The sequence below is a fragment of the Sycon ciliatum genome, chromosome 2 (assembly GCF_964019385.1).
Source record: "Sycon ciliatum chromosome 2, ocSycCili1.1, whole genome shotgun sequence".
Classification (NCBI taxonomy): Eukaryota; Metazoa; Porifera; class Calcarea; order Leucosolenida; family Sycettidae; genus Sycon; species Sycon ciliatum.
Window position 1 is genome coordinate 30,233,067 of NC_088644.1, and position 19,318 is coordinate 30,252,384.

Below are 19,318 nucleotides of genomic sequence, written 5' to 3' on the forward strand. Positions count from 1 at the left end.
GTCCGCTATGACCTCACACACCTTTCGTGTCGAAAATCCACTTCAAGTAATCAAATTGTTCCGATTCTTCGTTCCATGGCCGATCTATTATGTGAGTCCTTGTCTTACTTGTTCAACTCTAGCCTATCCACATCACAATTTCCCACTGCATGGAAATCAGCAACGGCCATTCCTCCGTCTTCAAGGGCAAAGGCAGTGCCTCTCTGCCCACGAACTATAGACCAATTTCACTGCTTCATCCCATCAGCCGCCTCTTCAAATCCCGCATAGCCCATCATCTGAACAGCTATCTTCATCGGCACTGCATAATCTCGCCTAGTCAATTCGCCTACGTTCCTCAAAGATCAGCTACGGATCAACTCATTCTTTTGACCCATCACATTGCCCGTCTCTCTGATAGAGGGCAGAAATTTGACTGTGCATTTCTCGACTTCCAGAAAGCTTTTGATAAAGTGCATCATCTCACGCTCCTGAGCCACATGAATACCTTCATGGCGCCAGAGACACACGCCTGGTTTAGATCATATTTGCTTGACCGTAGTCTAAGTGTGAAGCTCGATGCAACTCATTCATCCCAGTATACTAAACTGTGGTGTCCCCCAGTGTTCACACCTTGCACCTCCGTTTTTTCTTTTGTATATCAATTCCCTTCCTGATATAGTTAACCATAGCTCACCCTTCCTTTTTGCTGATGATGTCACTCTTCTAAATGCTCATGATGTATCCCTCTCCTTAGATGAGAACCTATCCCACCTCTAGCAGGATCTCGCCAGCTGCCAGCATTGGGCACAGAAAATACATGGCAAATTCTCTCCTGAAAAAACTGCCAGCATTGGGCACAGAAAATACATGGCAAATTCTCTCCTGAAAAAACCTTCATCTTGTCCAATTACAGCATTCTTGACTCCTCCTCCGTGTCCATGGACAACGTTTTGATCGGATCAGGGCGCTCCGCTAAGCATCTCGGTGTAGAGCTCAGTGATGGTTTGAAGTTCCACGACCACTTCCACACCATCTTCAGGAAGTTCCAGCAACGTGTTAATCTGTTATGCTGTATGGGCCGCCATTTACCATCATCATACATTGCTCTCCTGTATAAGTCTTACGTACGTCCGGCAATTGAGTATGCCATTCCTGTCTGGTCCCTTAGGATCACATCCGCTCAGTTAGAGTCCCTTGATGGACTCCAGGCTAAGGTTTGCCGGCGACTCCTGAGGTCTGCGAAAATAGACTTTGACAACTTTGAATCAAAATCTAATTTGAATAGATTGTGTCACTTGGAATCCCTGCAATTTCACCGTATCTTCATTTCTCTGGTTGTTTTATTTAACTTAAGTACATCAATTTCCACCCAGACTATCTCTCTCGCTTTGCGATTACCATCTCACGTAGTGCCCGTAGGCCCAAAAAGCTCATTTTTAACTCACATGGCCGAATTTTCTCATGTCCCTTCCTACAGAAAACTGGTGCACTTTGGAATTGTCTCCCACCCCGATTGACAACTTTAGATTCCCTAACAGAATTCAAGCGTCATTTACGTATTTAAATTGCAAAGTATCAGTTCGACTGCACTGGTATCCCTTTGATGTGCAATCATTGATTTACATGTACACTGCTTGTTCTTTCACTGTATCTTTTGTACAGCATCGCTCTGTTTCCGAACTCATTTTGCACATTTTCCCTTTTCCCAACTCCAATGTTCATTGTACATGTATATACATAAATAAGAGATTCCCCGATAGGCGTCAGCCTTTGGGTAATCCTGAAATAAAGATGATATTATTATTATTATAATAGTATGACCACTGACCACTTCAATCATTGTACCGTAATTGTATCTCCAAATATTAATTGCCGCCATTGTTGCTTCATCAAAGAAGACAGACGCTCAACACAGCCAGACACTTCTTATCTCAATCTCACCTTCGCTTTCACGTTCCAAATTGCAGGAAAGCGTTTGAGCTCTTCTGCGAAGAGGCAGGTCTTTGTTATAGTCCACACTGGCATGTTGTTGTTCGTGGTGGTGTTGGATACTCTTGTCACGTCAAACGATTGTCTAAATAGTAATACAACTAGGCCTATATGGCGCGTAGATCTATGGTCCGAAGAGAAACAAGAAATTCTGCTGACTCGAAGAATGATGTAGGACTTTACATTGGACTTTACATTTCATCAAGAGTACAAAAGTACAAGGGGTCATGACATGAACTCGACATCGACGCTCTCTGCAGTCATGGTGAAACGCCTACCGTGAATCATGGTCCGATGCCCGCTCCATCCGGCATCCATCAAAACGGGTTCAAAACAGCCGCCGCTGCATTGGAAAGGCTTCCTGTCTGAAGCCTTTCCATACTGGTACTCGATGTTCCAGTTTTGTGACACGAGAATGGCACGAGAATTAGTGTACCGCTGAGTGTACCGCTATACACGTGGTCGACACGTAGTCGACACGTTGTTGATACTTTTTTGACACGTGACCCCGTCAACGGTCTGCTTTGTGCCAATGCCACGCCGATGTCGCGTAGATCTACGACAAAGACGACTATCCCGTACGCGAAATAGTTGAGAACTGCATGACGTGGACCTGACGGCAAGGACAACTGCGAGGAGGCCCCTTTCGGTACCCCTGACGGGAAGGAGAACTGCAGAAGTCGACGAAGTCGAACGAGGAGGCCCCTTTTCCGTACCCCATACTGCAAAGTGCCATTGATGGATCCCTTTTGCACCTGGAACGACCCCTTAAACCGGCGCTGTCGCGGCGACTATCCCGTACGCGAAATAGTTGAGAACTGCTGACGTGGACCTTTTGCACCTGGAACGGCCCCGTAAACGCTGTCGTGTCGGCGGAGTGAATGTGCAGGGTATACTAGGGTGAAAAGAATTGCTGCAAAGACGTCCCCTCTACTAGGCTCTAGGCCTTTGCCTTTGGAGACATCGTCGGCGAACTGAATGCGCAGGGCGAAAAGAATTGCTGCAAAGACGTCCGCTCTAGGCCTTTGGAGACATCGTGGGAACTCCTTCCGGTACTATACAAACTGCTGACGTGGCCGTGGACATGTACATTGTACATGGAGAGTCATGGTGGGACTTCATGTACATGGATACATGGTGGGAATTCCTTCCGGCACCCTCGTACCGCAAAGCCAACCGTGGGGAAGGAGAAGTGCAGACGTGCAGGAAGACGAACGAGGAGGAACCAGGACGAGCGAGCAAGGGCAGGACTAGCTGGACCGTAAGTAATAGCTGAATTGTGCATGACAACTTGACATCCATGCGGCACTCGCCACTTGCCACTGCATATTTCTTGTCCACTAACAATGTCTCTCCTCTGCCCCCTGTGTGTCCACAGCCCTGTTTCTGAATTGGCCCGATGAATCGAATGTCTTCCGCAACTGGAACGGTCCCGTGAACGCTGTCGCGTCGGCGACTGAATGCGCAGGAGGGAAAATATTGCTGCGAAGACGTCTCCTCTAGACGACGGTAAGGCACCCCATTGATATGTTGCCAGTGTGTGCCAGGGTATCGGCGCGATGCATCGATGGTGAATGAGGAATGATGAAGGGTACGGTGGGACTGTAGACCTGTTACCTTCTACTAACACGTTATCAGGTGGAGAGTGTCTTGTACTCACGTTATCAGGTCGAGAGCGTATTGTAGTCACTCTCTCTATTCCTGTACTTCATTACGTTTAAGGTGTACGTATAACTTCTCAAAAAAATTTAATGGTCTACAGTCGTGTCGGAAGGGTACGGTGGGACTGTAGACATGTTACCTTCTAACACGTTATCAGGTGGAGAGTGTCTTGTACTCACGTTATCACTATTATCAGGTCGAGATCGAGAGCGTATTGTAGTCACTCTCTCTATTCCTGTACTTCATTACGTTTCAGGTGTACGTATAACTTTTCCAAAAAATTTAATGGTTCACGTCTTCAGATAGAGAGCGTATTGCACCCACTGTCTAGTCTCTGTAGTGCATTGTTGTTGTTGTTGTTGTTGTTTCTTTATTTTACTTCACCATATGAACAGGCAAGACTGCCTTCTCACCGGGGCTGTTGGCCCACGGCTCTCACAATATGATGAAAATGTTTAAAATGTGTATGAAGAAGAAAGGAACGGAAAAGAAGATGAAATGAAAGGAAAGAAAACAGTAGGTATTAATTTTATGAAGGGGGGGGGCGGTATGAAATGGGTATTATCATAGTTGATGAGAGAAGTATGATATACAATATTCTTGTTCTATAGACTATTTAGTACGGGCATTTCATGAGAGTCATGCATGGGCAAGGCAGGATTTGGACTAGGATAGAGGACAAGAACATAATTGATGAGCATCTGTTCAGGCAGAATCTGTGAAGGAGACATAGTAGGCACAACATCGGAGAGCTAGTTGACGAGGGAGATGAGGTCATAGCCAGACAGCAATGCTTGAAACGTGTGGCGTACGTCGCAAGCGCGAATATCAGCAGGGAGAGAGTTCCATGTGGTACTGCCAACAAAGGCGATAGAGCTACGGCCTGAGGGACCAGGTAGGAACGGCACTCTGAGCAGCTGGCTGACCTGACCGCGCGTGACACAACTTCTGTCCACATCCGTGGCAATGAGGGAGTAGTAGGATTGGAACAGTGAGCTGGCTCTGCCATGAAGGCAGCGGAAGACGAAGAGAAGCAGACGTTGCACGTACAGCTGGTGGAGCTGAGGCATTGATAGTCTGGCAAATAGGGGAGCAGTGGGGGTCCTTCTGGGGAGTTGGAAGATGGCTCGTATGCCAGACTTAGCAATGCGTAGCAGTCGATGTAGCAGCAGTTTGGATAGAGCAGGAAAGAAACAGTTTGAGGCATAGCAGAGAACAGACTGGATCATACTCATGTACCAGGCCCGGCGGGCATTGAGTGAAAGGCACCGTCCATGGCGCCAGAGCTGCCCGATTGTAGTAGCAGTCTTGCTGGCAATAAAGTCCACTTGGGGCTTCCAGGACAGTTGGTCATCAAGCATGACACCGAGATACTTCGTGACTGGAGTAACATCAAGCACTGTGGTACCACACTTCACTTCAGATGGTCCATCCAGACACCCACGGGGTCTCACAAACATAACTTGGGTTTTACTGGCATTTAATAGCAGACCAATGTTGTCCAAGTACTCAGCGAGTCGTGTTACAGCGTTAGAGAGAACAGAGCACACTAAATCAGGCTGATAGTCGGAGTAGTCCAGAGCCACATCATCAGCGAATTCCTGGTGGCATACACTACCTGGTAGAACTGACGACATATCACTGGTGTACAGTACAAAAAGAAGAGGGCCCAGAACGCTGCCTTGAGGCACTCCTCGGGAGCATCCAACATATTGCGAAACTGAGTGTTCCACCCGTACACACTGCTGCCGCTCCGAGAGATAACTGAGGAACCATTCCAGTGGTGTGTCACAAATGCCAAGGTCAAACAGCACTTGCACAAGCCTGGCATGCTGGACTCTATCAAATGCCTTCGATAGATCTACCATTACTACCCCGGTGTGTTTTCGTTCCGATTTGGCCAATTTCCAGCGGTTGGAGGCAAGGATAAGAGCATCTTCTGTTGAGTGATTTCTTCGGTATGCAAATTGACTTGAAGGTAACAAGGAGTGATCATCTAGGAAAGTTGTCAGCTGTTTCTTGACAAAGTGTTCCAGTATGCGAGAAACAATAGGCAGTAGCGAGACGGGCCGATAGTTACGAGCTGACAGTGGGTCGCCATTTTTATACAATGGGCTGATAAGAGAATGTTTGAAAGTTGATGGCACTATACCAGACGCAAGAGATAAGTTGACGATCTTCATCAGGTATGGGGAGAGGGTGTCCGAGCAACGTTTCAACACAATACCTGGAATTCCATCACTTCCTGTAGCTTTATGTGGATCCACACATTGCAAACGCTTAGCGACATCATACAACGACACAGGTTGGAAGGCTGTAAGGGCATCAGATTTCGTAGGGCCAACTGGCATCTGTAGGTGCGTAGGTCGACTGGGGTCATGAACAACATCTGCAAAGAAGTCGCCCAGCTGGTCAGCTGATACCTGGGGTACTCGGCGGGTCTTCTTTCGTCCGGTGACAGTGTTCATCACGGACCAAAGTTTCCTCTGATCAGACGTATAGCATTGATCCATAAAGTAAGCATTCTTCAACTGTCTATCTAGCTTTCTGGCCTTGGCACGTGCAGCTCGGTGCTCCTGCTGGAGTGCCTCGTTTGCTCTATCTTGCATTAGACGGCGGTGCAGTCTGTTTCGGTTCCGGACACACTCAACCAGCTCGCGAGTCAGCCAGGGACATGGACGCCGGTCTGCACGGCGGCGGGTGGTGATGGGTGCATGTTGGTCAAGGGTGGAGAGAATAGCATCGTTAAAGGAAGTTGTCATGGAGTCAACATCTTGATCATCAAAACCGACAGACAGTATGCCATGTAGATCAGTTTGAAAGCAGCCCCAGTCAATCTGATGGAGACGACGACCCGTGACAGTTGATGTTCCCTTGCGAGCAGGTTTAGACGGAATCGGTAGATGAGCGAGTATGGCATAGTGATCACTTATATCGAGGTAAATTATTTCACATGTTCCACTTATAGCTGTTGTTGAGAGGAAAAGGTCGAGAATGGTCTGGGAATGTGCTGTCACTCGTGTTGCAGAGGATACGTAATTCTTCAGATCAAATCTCGTCAGAATATGCTGAAGAGGGTGGGCAGCATTACCAGGCATGCTGAAATCCACGTTAAAGTCACCAACGAGTACTGTGGAATGTTGCCGTCCTTGACAAGCTTGCTCAATGTTATTCTCAAAACCATCCCAGTACGATACAGGTTTGTTTGGTGGGCGATATGTACACCCGAGAACAGTGGTTCGCCCATTACTTGTAATTTCGATCCACATCATCTCTAGCTCTGGACACTCCAGGTCCGTGCGCCTTCTGGCATGGACAGAATCATGACAGTACACAGCAACGCCTCCTCCATGTTGACAATAACGGTCCTTTCGGAACAGCTTGTAATTCGGAATCGAAATCTCGCCGTCGCTAATGCATGGCTTCAGCCAAGTTTCAGCCAGGCCGAGGACATGGATTCCACGCACAGCAAGGTACTGTTGCACTTCGCCGACTTTTCTCTGTAGACTACATATATTGAGAAAGGATACGGCAAGCATAGCCTGGCTCATGACTTGTGGTGAACGATTTCCCGCCGCTATCATTGGGAACTGAGTTCAGTGTCTGTGGACGCATCGTCAGTCGTCGTCCTGCCCTTGTCCTTGCTGACAGGAGTTTGGGAGGCCTTGGATTCGGGAGCATTGAACACCCAGCGACGACAGTATGCTCGACCCCGCCAGAAACCCTTAGAAAGCAGCACCGCAGCTGTGGGTGCGCTCACAGTGAGCCGAGCGAATGCGGTCGACTTCTCAGGTTTCGCACTTTGTATTTGACACTTGTAGACGACAATAACAGCTGGGTTGTTGGCATTCCGTGTCACGTAGCCACGAAGTCGTTCTTCTGTCACTGTTGGTGACAGCCCTCCAACATACAGAACGACTTTCCTGCGAGGAGCACATACATCCTGCCACGGCTCCTCCGGAACAGGTGTTGTCGATGGGGATGTAGCTGCCGCTCTGGCAGCCTGGACCAGGTCTTCAATCTGCCGTGGCTCAGGTGGCCTTGGGTTTGCTGGGATTTCTGCAGCCGGCTGCTGCAGCAGTAATTTGCAGGGCTGTTTAGTCATGTCCGCAGAGTTCTGAGTGACCACTGAGGCAAATGTTGGTGCATCCTGGACAGATTGCTGCTGCTCAGTGGCAGAAACTGGCTGACGACTGGACTGAGTCGCAGCATCACTGGGTGTAGGACTGACCACCGAGGCAAATGTTGGCGCATCCAGGACAGATTGCTGCTGCTCAGTGACAGAAACTGGCAGACGACTGGACTGAGTCGCAGCATCACTGGGTGTAGGACTGAGCTTGACCAGCAGCCTCTCTATGAGACGCTGGAGTTGGGGCTGCAATGCTGCCGTTACCTCCGCCACAACAGCATCTCGGAGATAGGAAATACACGATGGGAGGGCTTTCACGACCTCATCCCGCACAAGTTCCTGCAGCCGGGAATTTTCAAATTGAGAATTTTCTCCCAGCGGAGAATTTTCAAGCTGAGAGTTTTTTCTCAGGGATTCGAGGGATCCGGCACAGTCACTTGAGACAAACTCTGCGGCCTCCTCCGCTGAGAACAGCCTCTTGTTGGTCTTAGCGGAACCCTCGGGTGAGGAATCCATCGAGAGATCACCTCGGCCTCGTTTGTTGGAGCCACGCGGAAGGGAGCTCGATCTTCGTGTCGGTTTCTCCTTCGACATTTTTTGTTTTTGTGTTTTCTGGTATTGTCTCTAATCGCCGTTGATGGCGAACCTACCACCACTACACTGCCCTACCACTACTACTACTACTACTACTACTACTACTACTACTACTACTACTACTACTACTACTACTACTACTACTACTACTACTACTACTACTACTACTACTACTACTACTACTACTGCTGAGATACTGTATCCACCTCCAGACCGGCCTGATGCCGACTGGGCTCTCCAGGAGCGAGAATCTACGAGCTGAAAAAGTTGCACAGCAGTGACAGCATCCACAAGGCTTTACGATTTTGTTGATCGAACATGAAATGGATACACAGACAAAGCCAGGCCAAGTACATGGCGAGATGTCGCCAGAAGAACGTCTTCAGGTAGAGAGCGTATTGCACCCACTGTCTAGTCGATTTTGTGGATCGCACATGAAATGGATACACAGACAAAGCAGGCCAAGTACATGAGAGAGTGGACGATGTGCAGATCGACACGGCCTGCGGGTACTTCATTAAAGTTACCCGTGACATAACTAGGATAAAAGTTAATCACTGCAAAAACATTGCCAAGTATATGTGAGCACTTTGGACTTGACAGAAGAGTGCACGGGCGACGTTGACAAAACCGCGGTGACTGTCACTATCATGACAGCAGGGCACATCGCACGCAGCATTGCAGATCGTGTCGAATTGCGCATCATAATAAATATTATTGCAAAATTGCTCCTGTGCATGCAAGTGGATTTCATTGCACTTCTCAGCTTGGGTAATGCTCGATTATGACAATTCTCCGTGTGAGTGCACTAGCCCTGAACAGACATGTAGGTGAACCGTTTGTGGTGTCTCATAGCCTACCTCACGACCTTCTGCTTTCTTTCTTCATCACTTGTATCTTGCAGGTATATCATCCCGTGACGCCCACATTGAAGTCTGAATTTGAAGTCTGAAGATGCTTCAGCAACCACATCGTACTTTTCCATTGCTTTCATTGTGCTTCTACTGTGCATGTGTGTAACTTGTGGGGTAAACATGTTATGACATTGTATGCTGGCGACACGGTCAGATGTTCATGCGTCTAACGTACACCTGCATGTTATGCATTGAAAAGGGTTTGCCACTTGCGATCCTGGGACGAGTATCAGGTCCGCTTTGTCCTGTGTGGGCTGTATCAGATTGCTGTTCACTTCTCTATCTGTTGGATATGTCACTTTCTGCAAGTTTCTGGTGTATGATGGCCACGTCCTTGCTTGTCACTTTGTATGCTAATTATTACATTCTGTATTCGCTGCTTCCATGGCATGGTCTGCAAACTGCAATCCTTGGGCAAATGTCATGTTTGCTATGTTGTGCTTTGGCCGTCAGCTTGTCTACACGCTGTAGTTGAATTATTTTTGTTTCACAACTGACTTCCTCAAGTACAGTGGCCACTGCTTTGCATGGCATTATACATGAAGAATTTCCTGTTTGTGTCGTGTGCATGTGCGTATGTGTGCGTGGCCACGTGTGTGTGCCATGTGCATACACATGTTTGTGTATCTGTGTGCGGGGTAGCGAGGCGGGGAGGGCTGGTATGTATCAGTGTGTTATTGCAGTCGCATGGCTACATACAGTACATCGCGCGCGTGGTCATCATGTTTACCTTCGGGGTTGGGGTGGGGAGGGAACGGAAAAAGAGCTGAAATTATCCATATAAAAATCGCTCTGTGAGCGGTTCTGAAAAACCTTTACTGGTACTGCCCCGTCGTAAAAGTAAGAAATTAGAACTGGCCCATTGTCCCCCAAATGCGAACTGATCCACCTAAATCGCGAATGACGGGACCCGAACGCACCAGTAGCACGAGGTTCCTACCTGTGGATGCAGATGGGGACGTTGGTCCGGACCATAGGCCATGTACTGACTCTGTACTAGCGGTAGGCTTCCCTATCAAAATAATAAATTCTACTACAGTACTACTATACTACTGGTGTTACCCTATGATAATTGCCGTGATCCTGTGCCCTCCCGACCTCGTGCTACTGGTGCGTTCGGGTCCCGTCATTCGCGATTTGGGTGGATCAGTTCGCATTTGGGGGGACAATGGGCCAGTTCTAATTTCTTACTTTTACGACGGGGCAGTACCAGTAAAGGTTTTTCAGAACCGCTCACAGAGCGATTTTTATATTATTATTATATTATTATGTGCTTGTTCGCGTAGACATCAGCATGGCCTGCAGCTGCATTAATGGGCATGCAAATCATGCAAACCAGCCACAAATGTTCGCATAAGCCACTTCGAATAGATACAAAAGACCATAACAGTTTCAGAAAAAGAAGAAATATGCGAAAAGAAGACAAAAACTAGGGTGCCGACACCACTCGGGCACAGATGCCCACCCAACCGCTTCGGTCAGCAGCAAGGGCACGGAACGCCTCCAGATCGACTTTGCTTGACATGGAAAGTCCAATCCGCTTGGCATCATCTTGTAGTAGCGTTGGTAGTGTGTGTCTTGGTCGTCCCCTCCAGCCCGCTGGGCGAGGCTCTGCGAAGTACGCTCCCATGGCCAGTGATGGTGGGGAGTCAGCCGGGAGCCGGAGGACGTGCCCAAAGAGCCTCCACCTAGCTCTCAAGATGATAATGCCGAGAGGAACCGCGCCGGTACGCTCATAGAGCCTCTCGTTCCTAATCCGATTCGGGAACACAATGCCGATTAGCGCCCGCAGCTGTTTTCGGTAGAAGGCCTCAATACGGCTCAGCTGCTGTTTCGTTGGTGCCCATGTTGCACAATTGTAGCAGAGTACAGGGAGTACAAAGGCATTATAGAGCCGGATGCGGAGATCCTCCGAAACTAGCGACCTACGGATCCACAGCGTCCAGAGTTTACCAAAGGCAACAGTTGCCAGTTGCTGTCGCCGTAGCATATCCTCGGCATCACCTAATAGGGACCCGAGTTTCTTGGTGGTTCGCCACTCCTCCTCGATGCGATCAGTGTGCCGTTCGATGTGCGTGTGCTCTGTTTTGGTCTCATTCACTTTCAAATCCCATTCGAGGAGCTTGTTGGATATGGTTGGAAGGAGGGTCCTCAGCCTCTCACCATCAGTAGTCACGAAATCCACATCGTCGGCGTAGGCAGTTTCAGTTGGTAACCCCAGGGAGATATCGGCAGGGGGACGTGGTAGAAGAAGAGGCCGGACATCACGCAGCGCACCCTCAAGGTACACAATGAAAAGAACAGGAGACAACGAGTCACCTTGGGGTGTGCCGCGGAGAGTGGGGAATGACGGGCCCTTAGCGGATGGGAGTACAACCCGCAGTACGGTGTCCTGGAGGAGGTAACTGATCATTCGGATTTCATCCGGCTGCAAGAACGATCCCAGCACCGAGATGAGCCGTGGCCTGCTTATACAGTCAAACGCTTTTGACATATCAATGCCTAGGATATCCAGCGCACAGCGATAACGTTGGCATCGAGCCGCCAACCATCGGTATGACCACACAACATCTGTGGTGCTTCTGCTGGGGCGGAAACCACTCTGTGTGTGTGCAACGAAGTTGTTGACGTCCTTGTTGATCCTCCGCAGCACAATCAATGATAGAATCTTCCTGAGCGCTGTGAGTAAAACCACGGGCCGTAGGTGAGCGACTGGTCCCCTTGATTTGCCAGGCTTTTGTAACGGAATAAGCGACCCACTACCGATGCTGTACAGGGGCAGGCCTGTCTCGATGGCAGAGTTGAGGACCTGGGCGATATTGGAGTAGACGAGGGCAGGTGAGTACTTTAGCAGCTCCCCTGGCATGTTATCTGGGCCACTTGACCTGCCATTGTTCAACTTTCCAGCTGCCTGTGTCACCTCTGCCTCAGAAATGGGCCGCTCAAGCCGGCGGTACTGAATAGCGCAATCCTGGTCGGCAAGGCCCGGTCGCCGCAGCAACAGTGCACCAGGCTCCGGTGTGTACAGCTTAGAAAAGTGGTCGGTGATTTGGATGGCTACTGAGACTGGCTGTATTACTTGTCTACCCGCTTCATCATGCACAGTGATAGGCTGTTGTTTTTGTCGCTGGAGTAGATGGACTGCATGAAACATCTGTGCTGTATCCTTCTTTGCTTCTACTTCCCTCGCCCGAGCGTCCAGCTCATTCGATGCTAGTTCCTTTGCTCGCAGCCGGATTCGGTGTGAGAGGGTGTTCCGCCGATGCTTCAGATCAGCCACTTGCTGTGGATCCCTACTTGTAGTTATCAGCAGTCGTAACCGTTTTTTCTCTTCCGACCAGGAATGTAGCTGATCATCCATGAAACGCTGTTGCTTCTTTGGGGGCTGTGCCAGTCCAACGGTATTCTTTGCCGTTTGCTGGATGAAAGACGAGATCGATGTCCAGTGTGCTTCCGGTGTGGATGTGTCTACTGCGCCGTTGGCGATCCGATGGGTGAGTTGGGACTGGAAGTTTTGCCGGCAGGTGTATATGGATAATATATATATGCGCCGCATGATCATGATGATAATTACAGTGCGTATCGGTTATAGCGTGGTCGTGTAAAAGAATATACTGCCAACAAGAATGAACGCTCATGTTTTCATAATCATAACATGGATTTCAAGTGCACATTTATTCTTACAAGCAATTTTATCTCATAGTAGAATATATCGGTCCTAAGAATGGACTTTGTGTCGCGAAACATGCCTGATTAGTACAAAGTGTATCGCCTGTAGTAATTACATCTGTCCATTTCCGTTCTGATCTGACTCTCGTTGCGTCGTAGTGCTGCAGATTCAACTGTTGTGGTCATGTAACTCATGTTGCATAGCCACATGGTAAGCCTATGGGACTATGACCAGCCACATGCACAAAAGTACTGCGTTGCATGTACGATGATCTTCCTGCCCATGCGCACATGGATATGATATGCCACACTTGATTTATCGTGTGTAAGAAACATCGGAAATAAGAATAGAAAGTCGTTTTTCAAACACCCACGCTATAACCGATACCTACTGTATATCTGTTGGAAACCTGTTTCCCGTATGTCACGTGATTGTCGCGTTGGAGTTGACCAATGACAGATGAAACAGCGCGGGCTGGAAAGCGCGGTCCTGCCCAGGGAGCCCTACACATATGTGTAGGGCTCCCTGGTCTGTCCCTCCAGGAAATCGCGATTCCACGGATGCAACGAATTTCGCGATTTTGGCCCAAACCCGCGATTTTCAGCAAAATCCGCGATTTCCTGCGTTTTTTGTTGTTTTCTGCACTACATTGTACATGTATATCTCACATTTTTATGCACTTTCACGCAGTTCTTTCCATGATCCTGTGGGTTATTTGCACAGTACGGCTCCCGAGTAGATATACGCGTGCGATGCAGCAAATTTCGTGATTTGGCCCAAATCCGCAATTTTCTGCAAATAATTCCGTGAATTCCTGGCAAGTTCTGCATCATTCGGCACTTTTCGTCGCATTTTTTGTTACTTTCTGCCGCAATTTCTTGTGCAGGTTTTCGAGAGTTTTTTCCGCAAATTCCCGCAGGGACAGCCTGGTCCTGCCTGCTCAAAGGTGATGGAACTGAATCACTGCCCGTCGTCAAGTGACGACGGGCAGGAACGGATTCCACTGCCCGTCGTCAAGTCGTCAAGTGACGACGGGCAGGAACGGATTCAGGAACGGAATCCACTGCGTTCATTGGCTCGAACTTGGCGCGTGTTTCGTACATACAAGGACAACTGAAACGAAAGTGAAAGAGCGACTTGCGCAGCAAAAGCTAAAAGATGATTTGATTTGAATCTTTTCACACAGCGGGATTTTTCACCGAAGGTCGAAAATCGCTGCAACTGGGCCATATTATGTACATGTAGATCTACGACTCGTAGACTTCTGCCACTGCCCACTGGCCTGCCATTCAAGGCTGCTACCTTCCGCAAAGTAACAGTTCCGGCCACATTTGGTGGATGGATGGACTGCGTGTCGAAGAACACGGCAAATCTGCTGCAAAAGCAGAACGTCGCACGCCAATTCCGTGATAACTGTCATTATCCATATAAAAATCGCTCTGTGAGCGGTTCTGAAAAACCTTCACTGGAACTGTCATTTGACATGGTAGAGAATGCTTTTTCAGCCCCCGTTCTGCCGAAATATGCTCGACCCCCCAAACAGGCATTTTCTGCCGAAAATTCTGCCGGCATTATCCGCCAAGCCCTAATGAGCTCCTCCGAAAAGTTGAGGGAGAGACTGAAACTTGTATTGCGGAGTCGCTCGCGAAGGAGATCTTGGACGAGCCGGATGAGCCTCAACCAAAGCGCGCAATGCCTGTACATAGCTAGCTGTATGACAAGTCGACAACACCACGTACCACTGCCACTAGCACTGAACACCGCGGTACGAGTACTGGTCCGTTTACACCAGGCGCCCAATATTGCAATCTTGAGGATTTTTCGCACGAGTCCATGTCGGCCGGAAAATCGGCCCAGTGTGAACCAGGCATAAGTGGCGTGTCACCTCCCTGTACTGGTAAACAGTGTACACAACTCACAGTCACATACAATAGTTAAAGGGGAAGTGCATCGATTTTTCAAGTAGGGTCCAGAAGAAAGACAATTTGATATCGGTTCGAATGGCATATCTCTCGCTTCCATACGATAAGCCAAACTTGCCAAATCGCCAATTGTATGCTCATGTTGCCATAGCGACCAGCGGAGTGATGACGTACGAAAGGCTTAGCTCCTCCACAGAGAAGGTCGATCACTGCATAAATTGGTCATTTTCAATTGTTTGAAGAAGGGCTGAGGCTTCCTGCAGCTTCATCTGTGAAAAGAATTCGGGTGGACACACCCATTCCCATAGCGCTGCATATCACATCCGAACCAGTTCCGTTATTTTACAACGTTTCGGCACTTGGCCATCATCAGGTAATAACAATGAATACCGTGGAAGCCACACAAGAGCAGTATATACGCAGAGTGTAGCGCCAAAAAAGATGCGAATTATGTCACCTAGTATGACAGAGAGAGAGAAAAAGGCGCAACTAGCACATCACGGAGGAGAAGCAGCAAAAGGTAGCGCGCACTGTGCTCTGTGAATGGCGTTGCACAGAGTGTAGCGCCAAAAAATAAAATGATGCGAGTTATGTCACCTCTATACAGAGGGGGGGGGGGAGAGAAGGTGCAACTGTGCACATCACGGAGAAGAAGAGCGCGCCGTTGTGCTCTAAGTGAGGGTACATGCCAAATAATTATGGTGTTAATTCTAGCACAGGATCTAGGAGGGGAGCACGGAGCCCCATGAGTCAATGCACTATGAGGTTAAAACTTCCATGCCAAACTGCTACCACCAGGGACGCGACGAGGCATCAGGAATAGAATGGTTTTGAGTGACCCGCCTCATATTATAACTATTCAGTGATATTGAAGTAGCAGCAGGGGAAGCTGAGAAAATTCACAACAAATCCCGTCCGGTGCCTATGTTCACATGGGGCTTGGCATCACGAATCTCAATTGCCTCGCGCAGTTTTCGACGGGCTCGATCAGGCTCTCTTCCTATTACTTCAACTGCAGAGAATGCACTTTGCCCATAGTTAAGCCTACATCCAGGGTGAGTGGTGCGAAAATGTTGGCCCCATGGCTTGCCGAGTTCCCGGCGTCTTGCCTCACCATTATGTTCCTCCAGGCGAGTTTCCAGAAAGCGGCCAGTCTCACCAACATATTGTTCCGGACATTCTTTGCACTTCAGCTGATATACAACATTCTTCTGCATACATACATCCTGTCCACCGGATATACACGAGATACATGGCCCCTTTGGGCGACCTCTCTTTTTCGGTTGTAGCGGATTTGCAGCCTTGACACATAGAGGAGGAACGAGGGCGGAGCGACACAATGTGCGCCTCAGGCTACCAGTGTGCTCATATACGACTCTAACCGGAATTTTATACTTTCTGATTGCTTTATTCACTGCTTGATGTACTTTATCTGACTTATATGGAAGCTTTAGAAATGCGCAGCATGGGTTGGCATGGCGACGACGCTTCGGCCTTATGGAGGCAGTGCGTGCCTCTTCAATGATTTTCTCTGGGTAATTGTTCAATCTTAATTGCTCATGAACGATCGCGGCACTTTCTGCACGCATTCTGGTATTCGATGAGAGCCTCTGAGCTCTTAGGAATTGTGACGAAGCAACTGCCAATTTGATATGGTGGGGAACTGCCGAAGTATAATCAATGAGTAGACCACTAGCACATGCCTTCTGGTACAGCTTGTATGCCAGCTTGCCTTCCTGGATCATAATTGTGATATCCATATAATTTATGGAGCCACTCACCTCGCTGAGCTCATATGTGAAGTTGATACTTGGGTGTGCAGAGTTGAAATGCTGCACAAACCGCATCAAGCTCTCTCTGCCGTGGGTCCATAGCAGCAGGATATCGTCGATGTAGCGTTTGTAGAGGAGCGGTACTAACGGAGAATCCTGCAGAAGCCTGGCCTCAACCGTATGCATGAATAGAATCGCAAATGGGGGTGCAAGATTGTTACCCATTGCAACCCCGTCCACTTGGTGATAGATCTGATGGCCGAATCTGAAATAGTTGTGGCTGAGAACAAACAGCAGCAAATTCCGTACCCCGCTCACACTCAGCCCAAACATGTCGATCCGCTGGGAATACTGCTGCAGCATATCCACCACTGCCTGAACGCCCTCCCGAATAGGTATGCTCGGATATAACCCGACTACATCCATGGACATAACAATGGTGCCATCGGGGGCGTTCAATCCCGGACATGCGTCACAGATGTGGGTTATTGCTTCCGTCGTGTTAGCCAGGTGGGCCGGGACAAATTGAATGAGCTGCTGTAGGATGCGCTCCAATACAATAGATACTCCAGTCGTTGGGCTGTCGCACGCTGCTACCACGGGTCGCAATGGTAAGTTCTGCTTATGGTCCTTTGGAAGACCATACCACTCGGGGAACTTCGTACTGCTTGGTAGGATTGACTTTAGGAGTTTTGAATCCATGTTCTTGCACTCTGACAGTATTACTTCTCGTGTCTTGGTCTCGTAGGACTCTATGGTCAAATCTACTTTCTCATACATGGTCATGTTCGATAATATGTCTTCTGCTTTCTGCAAATACAGCTCCTGTCTCATAGCAACGAGTTTTTTACTTTTATCCGATGGTTTGATGATGGTTTCTTGGTCTGTGCGAAGTCGCTTCAGCTCCACCCGCTCCTCCTGCGTCAGATTGGGCTTAGAGGGTGTGTGTCTGTCGTAAGCTCGTAACACCTCGTCGCGGAAGTTGGCCATGTTCCTTTCGTCTTTGTCGTCCATCTGTGGGGGCTGCTTAAAGCCACGCTTCATCAGCTTCCACAATTTCTTGTCGTGTCTGATCTCTGGCGGTGGGTCCTCCTCTTTGAGGTCCACACCCTGAGGCTGGGGCTGTTGCCACCGGAGGGTGAACGCCATCCTCTCAACCGATGTCTCAACATCTGTTCGTTCTTGCTTGGTGAGCCTCCCCGTCGACGGGACAAAGCTAGGTCCATGTTGTCTTATTGTATTCACGATGTGAAAGAAGTGCTGTGTTCAATGCTGTTAGTGCCGTGAACTATTTGTCGCCCTTCTCATGCATTTCCCTAGGCTGACTGTGCCTTGGAAATGGCTTCCTCCAGGACAAGATGCTTGGAATTCGCCGTCTCTCCTGAGACATGTTCAGCAAACTTTCAAACCTACGACATTATTTCATTCGTCAATCTCCACCACCCGTCGTCTCACCTGGCTTCAGAAGATGTTACGAGAGATAGGAGAGTCGCCAGGAAGCATCACATTCATCTTCAGGAAGTGGAAAGAGCAAACGGCATGGTCCTTGGTTGGGGGAAATGCTGAACGTCTGATTTGTCCCAACCAAGATTTCAGCATTTTGTTCGTCACTATTTTCGCTTGTCTGCTGGTGTCTCCGCGCTCCAGCTTTCTCCTATCGGTGTCACGTCCCAGTACACAACCGAGAGGACTACTAACAAACAGTTCACTGCACTTACAGCATTGAACACAGCCCTTCTTTCACTTCGTGAATACAATAAACCAATTGAAAATGACCAAATTCTGCAGTGATCGACCTTCTCTGTGGTGGAGCTAAGCCTTTCGTACGTCATCACTGCGCTGGTCGCTATGGCAACGTGAGTATACAATTGGCGATTTGGCAAGTTTGGCTTATCGTATGGAAGAGAGAGATATGCCATTCGAACCGATATCAAATTGTCTTTCTTCTGGACCATACTCGAAAAATCGATGCACTTCCCCTTTAATATTTGTAGAGTCTACGGTCATGACCCCATAAATGGCCCATACTAGTCCATCGGCCAAATCTCAGAAAGGGCCTCTTTCGGCGAAGGTGATGCACTGAAGCTCCAACTAAACGCCCTTTGGCACACTAGCTCATGAGACCCCATAGAATACGAATCCGATTGTTGGACGTTGCCAATCCAGTCCAGGATAGTCGAACTGGGTCGAATACCTTCTTCCGATTTTCGTAATTTCGTCCACCATTACATCTTTCTCATCGACTTTTTTTCGCTTGGCGAATGTTCTTGAGCCGCTGAGCAGAATCTACGCACGCTCGAACACTTGAAATGCCTGCATGTTGACGGTTCGCAAGATTCTAGCGAGCTTGGTGGAAATCTATTATTTATTTTGACATTTTTGGGGGAATCTGAATTAGAACGGTAGAAGCTCATTCGGAGAAGACGGCGTGTCGCCGCTGTCGGATTGTCGCTACTGTGTTTCAGACGTATTTGCTTGAACGTGCTATTGAGGATGGACAGAAGATGAAGTGACGGCTTTCTTGAACACGGACGTTGTGTCTACATTGTAGCTGAAACATCTCATCTGGCGTCTAGAACGCAATTATTATGAGTTGTGAGTGCCAGCTGAGCTGAACACAAGCTGGACACCATTCGTCAGCTGGGAATTTGCATCGAAGCTCTTGATAGCCACGATAAGTATAA

General features: G+C 48.6%; 1 long non-coding RNA gene across 1 annotated transcript; it reads left to right on the forward strand.

Annotated features, from left to right (window-relative positions):
- The first annotated feature begins 2,539 nt into the window (after positions 1-2,539).
- Positions 2,540-9,808, forward strand: LOC135810825 (uncharacterized). The gene is made up of 2 exons (XR_010552410.1): positions 2,540-3,480; positions 9,261-9,808. It is a non-coding gene; the product is annotated as an uncharacterized LOC135810825 (long non-coding RNA).
- Positions 9,809-19,318: the final 9,510 nt, after the last annotated feature.